This window comes from Manacus vitellinus, unplaced genomic scaffold (genome assembly GCF_001715985.3).
Source record: "Manacus vitellinus isolate BGI_N305 unplaced genomic scaffold, ASM171598v3 scaffold_7_pilon, whole genome shotgun sequence".
In the NCBI taxonomy this organism is placed as follows: domain Eukaryota; kingdom Metazoa; phylum Chordata; class Aves; order Passeriformes; family Pipridae; genus Manacus; species Manacus vitellinus.
Window position 1 is genome coordinate 26,394,388 of NW_021940813.1, and position 9,842 is coordinate 26,404,229.

The 9,842-nt window shown below is 39.8% G+C and overlaps 1 long non-coding RNA gene across 1 annotated transcript; it reads right to left on the reverse strand.

The window, feature by feature from the left end:
* Positions 1-498: 498 nt before the first annotated feature.
* On the reverse strand, positions 499-2,824 carry LOC115307991. The gene is made up of 3 exons (XR_003916344.1): positions 2,421-2,824; positions 2,060-2,264; positions 499-573 (listed from the first exon to the last, which is right to left on the reverse strand). It is a non-coding gene; the product is annotated as an uncharacterized LOC115307991 (long non-coding RNA).
* Between the last annotated feature and the right edge of the window lie 7,018 nt (positions 2,825-9,842).

Below are 9,842 nucleotides of genomic sequence, written 5' to 3' on the forward strand. Positions count from 1 at the left end.
TGGGAGGACATGAAGCAACTCGTATTCAACTGCTTCATGTGTAGCCACTTGTGATTTCAAAGGCAAATGGAAAATACGAATAAATAAGACCAGCATGGAGTATCTTCTCTGAGGTTCCTCAGAACATCAGGTTAACTGACAACCAAAGACAGTCCTAAAACTGTGCTTCAGTTTTGTTTATAAAAACAGAAAGATTAGATGCATGATCAGCTCAGTTCAGCTCCTGAAGCCAAGACAGATAACCATGCTTAGTCTCACCCAAACATGCCTGAACAAATGAGACACACAGACACAGCCGAGATGTATTTTAAAGATCTGCCAAAAGAAATCTCATTAGCAATCCATTTCTTTGGTTTTAATAAGGAAACCTGTAGCGATTTAAGAAAGCACACACTGTTGTAACACACTGCCCTGCGATTTACAGTCAGAAACTTCCTGTGAACTAAAGAGGCTGGAGGTAGGAGGCTACTGCATTTCCAGTAGTATTCCAGAATGACATTGACCTGTGTAGCTGCTCTCCCTCTGAGTCTTTCTCCTCAGTTTTTCACAACTGTGCCATCATCCCATAAAGCACTGTAAGGAGATGAAGGAAGTGTTTCACATCTCTTTTTTCAGACAGACTGGTAGGCAGAAACAGATTTAGAAAGCTAGAAGAAGTTGGATTCTGAGCACTATGACAAGCAACTTTAAAGGGTCATACCATAAACTTGCCAGGCCTGGTTTCAGTTCCCTACCACACAGATTATCAAGCTCTTACACTTCACAAGGAAAGAAGCGACTCTCTCTTTATTTTTATTTCTTGAATTTACCTTCCTTTTCCACCCTATCACATCCAGAAGAAACACAGCTGTTAGAGATCATAAAACTACAGTCCACTACATAAAGATAAAATATTTTTATTTTTAAATCCAATTCTTTTTTGGTATATCACATCAGCTCACAGAGGAAGTTTTGCTGAATGCACACAGTATAATACAAGCTACTTAGTAATAACCAGGTTTGATATTCCTGACTACTCTTAAAAGCAAAACACAGAACATTAGTCTTACTCTCCCACTGCTCTTGAAACTGTTCAATCTGTCTGAAATTGTTCTACTGTAGGCTAAAAGTATTTACATTTGAGCCATACAGTTTGCAGTACTTTTCAATAAAAAGCTGGGGGGGGAGAGGAAAGAGAGGAAAAAAAGATAAATGTTTTTGGTGAAAGTCAGCTAATATAAAGAGAATCTTTAGAGGAACGGAATAAGATTTTTTAATTTTCAGAAAAAATGGAGAGTTATTCTAAAGTAAGATAAAGATTCTATGCCTAATAAAGGAGTAAAGAAAATACTCAAAATGCTAAGGCAATAATAGGGAATTACAGTTTCAATGTAAATTTATTCAATCACCAATTATCTATAAGGCTCAAAGTGACAATAGCTTTAAGCTTGTTTTTCGAATTTTATACATGTTAAAAAACACTGATGGAGTTATAATAATAAAAATAGTTCTTAAAAATATTTTTGCCATTGTGAAGCCAACAAAAACTTTAAACAAAATTAAGGTTTAAGTTCTGTAACATACATTAATGATATCTCATTAACTAGACAATTCTGTGCCTTTAAGCACCATTACAGTTATTCCTCAATTTTACAGAATCGCCAGAAGATTTTGGAATAAAAGGGTGATGATACATTGAAGTGGTTGATCCTCAATTTTGGTCAAGTAACTCATTTTGGTTAACACTTTTGGAAAACTCAGTTCGGTCCCAAAGGGTTGTGACTTCATTTGTCTAAAAAAACAACAGATAGACTGTTCGAACGATCATTTTGGGGTCAAGGGAGAAAAGCACTAATATGCCCTCTGTCAGAATGGCTCCTTGTGGAATCTAAGTATTTTTTAAAATATCACCAGATAGTGCCATAATTTGCATAGCATTCATGAAGAAAACAAAAGTATTTAACAAACAGTTGTCTTAACCACACCAGGTCCAGGCACCATTCTGCCAGGATTGCAACTTCTTGGTAAAAATGAAAATCCATCTTAATTTCAAAGAACATAAGTGAAGTTGTTTACTTACAATGCAAGTCTTGCCAGGTGGAAAGTCGCTGCAGAGGTAGTTCTCCAAACTCCACAGAGCTGCAGCTTGTACTTATAACTCTTCTGAACCTCATTCATCACTGAAACAGACTGCAGTCCCTCTCAGCGAGTCAATATACAGACAGCTCAATCTGAAAAACCTCCTGAAAAAGAAGAGTGGACTTTCTCACTTCATGAACACTTGACTGCAGGAAGGAAAACCGAAAAGGTAGATGTGAGAAACTCATTTTTACTAGCAATAATGGAATAGTAATAGCAAGTCTCTAATATTAATATTTATTCTAAATGAGGCATTTGAGTGCTCATACACAAATGTTTTAGGCACAATCTTTTGCTCCCACCGCCTACTCCACCACTGACGGAGCCCATCCTCCTCCAAAGCCACCCGGGTGCGAAGGAAAGGGCTGCAGACAGCTCAGAGATGGCGACTTGGCAGTGCCAGTGATGGGCCGTGTGTTGAAATAAGCCACTTTCAAGGTTAAATTATTTACGACAGCTCAGTAATAACGAAAAGTATATCATGGTCCCGAAGAAAGGTGTCCCAGCCGAGTGCCTTGGGGGTGCGCGGCGCAGTGTCGCAGACAAGGGAAGGGCCGCAGGGTCGGGTACAGGAAGGGCGGGGGACAGGCAAGGGCCCCGGAGAAGTCCCCGAACAGCGGGTGCCGGCCCCCGCACTCCCGCAGAGATGCCCTTCGGGGCAGGCTGTCGGCTTCTCCGAGAGAGAGGAGGAAGAGCCGCCCACGCCCAACCCTCGCCTTGCCAGCCCGCCCGCCCTGCCCCGTTGCATCCCCTGCCCCGTTCTCACCCTGCCCCTCCGCGGCCGCCCCGCTTGCCCGGGGCCCTTCCTGCCGGGACGAGGTTGGCCCGACGGCGCGGCCGCCGCGTTTCTGCGCGGGGTGCGGGGGCCGCTGCTCCGGGAAGGCCGGGGGGCCTTCTTCCCCTTTTCACTGGCAGGCAGCGGGGGCCCGGTCCAGGGGCGCGTGGCCGGGCTGTCACCCGGCAGCAGCGCGAAAGCAATTGCCAGGGTTACCGAGGGTGCTGGGGGCTGTCACCCGGGGCCGGGCAGCAGCGCGAAGCAGTGCCAGGGTTACCGAGGGCGCTGGGCTGTCACCCGGCCTGGGCGAAACCCAGCGGTGCGCCCCGCGAGCAGAGGGAGAGACGATCAACTTTTTTAGGGGACGGTGGGTGGAGGGAAGGGGCCTTCGCTCTCACAACCTCCCAGGGGAAGAAAAGGCGTAAGGAGGTGATGCCTTCTGTTGTCTTCAGCCGAAACGCCTCTTCCTCCGCTTTTATGCTGAACGCCCCTTGTAGGACTCTTTTCCAAGAAATGTGGTGGAGATAGGATGGAAGCTTAGGCACGAGTATATTAGGCTAAGTATACCACCTTTTATCTCTGCTACAGCTTCCTCCCCACCTCTCTGGCTGGTTTGAGAATGAGGACGTGGAAAGAGCTAAAACTGAAATGCTGATATTCTGCAAGGACCACAAAAGAAACCCACCAAAAAAAAAAAAAAAAAAAAAAAAAAAAAAAAAAAAAAAAAAAAAAAAAAAAAAAAAAAAAAAAAAAAAAAAAAAAAAACCAAAAAATTACAAAATAGGGTCTACAGGAAAAAAAAGACAAGACAAAAGACATGATCCTACGATATTTTTATAAGAAATGTCCCCATGTTACTGCTATTTTTTTCTGCACTACCATCCCTTTCAGAGGGAGAGTAATGTAAAGTTTCAAGATATGAAACATTTTATAGCTCCATTACTGCAAAGGGAGTGTATGTATTCACTTCTAAATAAGCCCTCATGCCAGTAATTGAGCTGGCTTTTTAGCCAAATGTTGATATATTGGAACGATAGTTCCATGAGGAGTTTCTGAGTTTCTGGTGTTCCTGAGTAAATGAATGCTTGCCACTGTTAATTACACGAATAGTTTATCTGCTACTGTGCAATGATTCACTATACTTCTAAATAAAGTTACTTTGATAACAGCGGGAAAAAATCATTCCCTCAGGAATTACCCAGGACAACTGTGAATGCAGAAGTTCCCAATTGCAACAGGAGATGTCACTTTAAAGGTAAAAGAAGCAGGTTAAACTAAAAAGAAGGAAGAGATTACACACAGCTGGCTTTTTTGCATATTTTCACTGCCGAGGTGAAGCAAAGAAACCCTGAGGAGTTTGACTGTCTCACCTCATTTCTTTTCCTCATCGCAGATTGAAATAATACATATATAACAACAATCAGACCTTTAGATAATGTAAATTAGCACAGCTCTAGAAAAGTCAGCTAAGAATCTAACTCACTATAACTACTTTAAAATTTTGTACAAGATACTTTGTGGTATTTTTGGTTTTAGGACTTAGTACTTGATTTTAAAGCCTAAAGCATACCGTAAAAATTGCATTACGGTCCCAAAGCTATTTAGCACCCAACAAATAAAATGATGAAGTAAAATGTCATCAGCTTTTTACTTTCACAAACTAAGTCTTGTTAGTGACTGTTTGGAAACTTTTTTTTTTAACTCACTCTTTTGTAGCAGTATTTTCCATGAGCTGTTCTCACATTCTTTTGCTTTCATATCCCTTTGAAATACTCTCAAATTTCTGAACTTTCATCTGCACCAAAAAGTGCTGTGTTCAATTGGTCCTTTCAACTAATGTCATATCTAGCTTTGTGGTATGTGAATGTATATGAAAGGAAAATAAACTTTACACTTTTTAGTCATGAGACTAATACAGTTTAATGAAGTCATAGAAAAGTAACTTGACTAAAAATAGCTACAGCTCAAATTTTCATTTTGAAAACGCCACAACAAAAATGAAAGTTTGCACTAATATTGGAAAACAGATTTTTGTATGAAACTCTGACCACCTGACCAACCAGCTAGGGAAGACGAGTTACTTTTCACAGTTTTTCACATCTTCCTTTTCATCTAACGTACACTATGCTGAGGTACTAACTGAAAAACCTAAATTGTGAAACTATTTTCATCACATATATTGCAACACATCCAACTCTTGCAAACACAGTCTAAACCTGTTTGCTTTTAGCTGGCAATAGTCCTTTTAAATCTACTTCTTTTATCGCTATATACGAGTTATATTAATTCTTTATAGAGGCTAAGTTATATTCGATAGTGTTTTTCATCATTAGCTGTCCTTGATGTCAAAAAGCAGGTTACAGACTGATAATGTGTCTGTTAGAGCCTCATATATTTCTTAGAAATTTTAAAGTACACAAATTGAATATTTTCAAACTTTCTTCTGCATCACAGCATCACAGAATAATTCAGGTTGAAAGGGGCCTCTGGAGGTCCTTGGATCCAGCCTCTCATCAGAGCACTTACAACTGAGATCCAAACACTTAGAAGGACGGAGATTCCACAGCCTTTCTGGGCACATGTTCCGGCATTTGACCATGCATACTGTGTCATTTTTTTTCCTAATATGAAATATAAATTTCCCATGTTCTTATTAGAGCCAGTTACTTTTTTGTCCCATCTCTGTGCTCCTTTAAGAACAATCTGGCTCTATACGTTCTCTCTGTTTTTATTGGATTCTTGTAGATAGAAATAGGGCCTCTTATCCTCTCTCTGTATGACCTGTGCTCTTTGTGGTCTTTCCCTAGACTCCACTATGTCATTGTCTCACTTGTACTGGGTTTATTCCATCCCAGATGCAGCTCTTTGCACATGCCTTGGATTGAACCTTGTGAGTTTCCCATCAGGCCATTTCTTCAGCCTGTTTCTGTCCAAAACAGCAGCCCTCTGCTCCAATGCGTCAACTATCTCTCCCCAGTTTGATTTTCTGTCTGAAAATCCATTGCTTGTGCAGTCTGTCCCATTGTCGAGGTCATCAATAATGCTGCTGAACAGTATTGGTGCTGATATCAGTCCCTGAGGGATGCCACTGGTAATGTGCTGTGAGCTGAGGTTTGTATGTTGGTCCCCCGTGGACTTTGGTCCCACTATTTTTCCACTCACATTTGTAGACTTATCTGTATGTCATTAACAGAGATTGGACAAAGGACCTTGCTCAAAACAAGGTATGTAGCATCCTGTGTTCTCCCACTGTCCACAGCACAGCTGGATATGCATGATATGTTTCTAAAACAATAGCTGTAGTTTTTCAACCCCTGAAAGAGTCAGGAACATAAAGTTGTACATTCAATAGAATATACTATCAATTTTACATATCATCTTGTAAACATGCTTTGTCCAATGCTATAAGAAATTAATGTTGCATACACTACAAATAATAGCTTGCTACAAAAACTTCCAGAAACTTCTAAAAAATTTCTTCAAGTGGTCAGTCTTTTGCGCTTCACAACCATGTGAACTGGTTGTGAAGCTGTGTAGGAACATCAAATCTCAACACTTTAGGAAACCCCAAGACCAAACCATTTAATATGTTTACGCAAAGGGCTGGTGTATATTAAATGCATATGTGGTGAGGGCAGTACATTCCACATGCTGTTTGAAGTTACCCTATTTCATAGCAGCAGGAGCTGGTTTTCATACTTTGGAAATCACCAGACACTTCACCACTGACATCAGTGTGAGATAAGTCACTCCTTATTCCTGTCCCTTCTTTATTTCTTTATTGCCAGCAATTCAGTCTATACTTTTTCATATATGAAGTATCCACAGACAAAGTTTTACAACTGAGGACATACAAGTGTCTGTATGACTGTGGTTATATGGCAAAGAGACACTTCTATTCCTTTAAAATATGTTATTGTAAGAGAGTCAGCATTGTATTCTTAATGCCAGATTCTGAGCTGCTGTTTACAAGTTATGCTGCATGGGTTACAGGAGATAACAGCAGTATGCACACCCTGAAAAAATTCCCTGTGTTTAATTCTAAAGTTGATAGACTAATTTCTAGCTGGTCAGAATCTCTGAGTGCCTGTTCACCCACGAGATGGCAGGATGACTCTGTTCTACAAGAAGTTAGAGCAAATCTGCACTCTGGAGTCCCTTGAGGTGCCAAAACCAGGGAAGCATAGGTCAGAAATTAAAGGACATTAAATCTCTATGTGGACAGTATAGTTCAGCAACAAAATTGCCTCAGTTCTCTTTATTTTAAGCTTAAAACATCCAAACTGAATCATCTTTAAGCTTTGAATGTCTATTCCTATGTTATTATTTTTATGGTTATTTATTTTATGTTGAAAGCAGAGACTTTTTTTGCACAGGGCAGACTGTCATTCTGTTATTCCACAAGGGCAGACTGCTTAGTGTAAAATAGCCAATTTTAATTAAAAACATGGGTTTTTTTAAATTTAGATTCTTTGTAAGTTGCATTTCACAAAATCACAGAATGAGGATGGAAGGGGCCTCTGGAGGTTATCTAGCCAACCCCCCTCACTCAAGATTGCACTGTGTCCGGGCAGTTTTTGAGTGTCTCCAAGGCTGGAGACTCCACAACTTCCCTGGGCAAGCTTTGCCAGTGCTGGGTCACCCTCACCACCCTCATCATAAAAAAACATGTTTTCTGATGTTCAGCAGGAACCTCCTGTTTTCAAATTTGTGCCCATTGCCCCTGGTCCTGTCACTGGGCATCACTGAGAAGAGCCTGACTCTCTCTTTTTCATAGCCTCCCTTCAGATGAAAGACTTCTCCAGGCTGAAGAGTCCCAGCTCTCTCCATTTTTCTTCATAGGAGAAATGCTCCAATCCCTTCACCAACTTCATGGCCCTTTTTTGTACTCTCTCCAGTATGTCCATGTCCCTCTTCTACTGAGGAGCCAAGAACAGAACACAAGACTACAGATGTGGCCTCAGCACTGCTGAAATTGTAATGATGCTGTAAAAGTATTCCACAGTTCTTTTCATGCTTTCTCTCTGACACTACAGATGGGATAACATCTGTAGAAAGACATCCATTTTAATGCATAGCTCAGATTTCTTTACTAACCATCAAGGCATACCAAAAAATCTGTGACAATTGAAGCATTTTTTAGTCACTATTATGGTCACATACTCACCCCCTGGTTCTGTACATGTTCTTTGCCACTCCCTGTATTTGCCCCTTTTCTTTTGTCAAGGCCATGCTGTTCACTGCTGGCATACCGCATTAAGAGTTGTCAGGGTTTGCTTAATTACTTTCCTCTTTTTTTTTTCTTGGTTGACCACGGAACTTGATACAAAAGTAGTGTCAGTACAAGAGCCATTTATCAAGTTTGTTTTTCACCACCATAACTATGTCTGGCTAACAGAAGTCAATGAGACAGCAGTATGTTTCAGAGTAGTTTGATTCATTTCTGACCCCATGCACTTCCTCATTGTACCTTCTCCTGATCCCTTTCTAACTTCAAAATTGATCCTAGACTTCTTGTTTCCAAGATACTCACTTTTCATCTTTTCTTGTTCATCAGATACCCAGGACTTAGACTGTATTAAAAAGTGATCCTGTAATAATCTTGGAAGTGAATGTTCAGTCTTACTCAGAAGCTTATGTGAAAAATCTTCATAATGTATAGCAACAGGCTTTCCTGCTTTTACACATGCCTTAGTATTCTTTCTGTGGGAAGAAATGGTACTGTAGGAATAAACCAAGTCTCCTACACCAGCATGAATCCTTTTTGTGGAGCTTCCACAGAGACAGTAAGGTTTGTCCAGAGGGGATCTTTAGGAACAGGACCCCACACTGCACACAATCTAACGAGGCAATAACAAAATGCAACATTAGATGCTTTACACTTGTGGTGAAGTGACAATGATGCTTCTGTTCAATGACAGAACAGTTGAAAATATAACTCATAAGTGAAAAACTGTTTAATTTGGAATAGATCTTTTATTATAATGTTGAAAAATATCTGTACATTTATTGCATGCACATTTTTTCTACTCCAAATAGCTATCCATAAGTCTGAAGATCCACATTCAGTAAAAACTTACAGTAAAAGGAAAGAACTTGCCTGTTCTGTAATCCTGGACTTGGTAACAATAGGTGTTCTGCATCAAATTTTCACTTTTTAAGTTTGTTCTGCAGCAAATCTGAAGCTGAAAACAAAGCTTTCTTTGACAGTAAGAAATTTCCTGGTTTTAAAAAGCTAAAAAGATTAAAGTTTGCAGGGATATCTTTACTAGAACACATTTTCTTCATACACCCATGAAGTAGGAGGAGATTTGGCTCTGATCTTTGAATCTGAGGGTATTCCCTATCAGAAGAAAGTATAACTAGGCATGAGTTCAAAGCAGGGGGGGAAAAAGTGAATATTTCTTGTTATTAAAAATACAGTCTATTTTCTCAGTACCTTGAAGGAATGCTATCAGTATCCAAAACACCACCCTAAATTTTAAAATGTTATTTCCGTATGGAGATCATAGAATCATAGAGTCACAGAATATGCTGAATTGGAAGGGACCCACAAGCATCACTGAATTCAAATCCTGACCCTGCACAGGACCATCCCCAAGAGTCACATCGTGTTCCCAAGAGTAATAATAGCAGTAACAGCATGGTCTACTGTATTTGAAAGATTTTAAATTTCCTCTTTGCATGAAATTTATTTTAATATATATATAAAATATAAAAAATTGCATATAAATATATATCAGTGTATTTATTTCCCTCAACACTCCTTTTTTTTAATGCTGTATTCACATCAGTCTCAAAAGAGCCTTTAATGAGGCATCCATACTAAGAAAAACTAAAATTTCATGGTTTGAGTATCACTATTGAATCAAAAAGAAATGTGGCAAAAAAAAGGTAACAAAAGCATAACATTATACTTTCTAGTAGCATAATACACATTATACTTTCT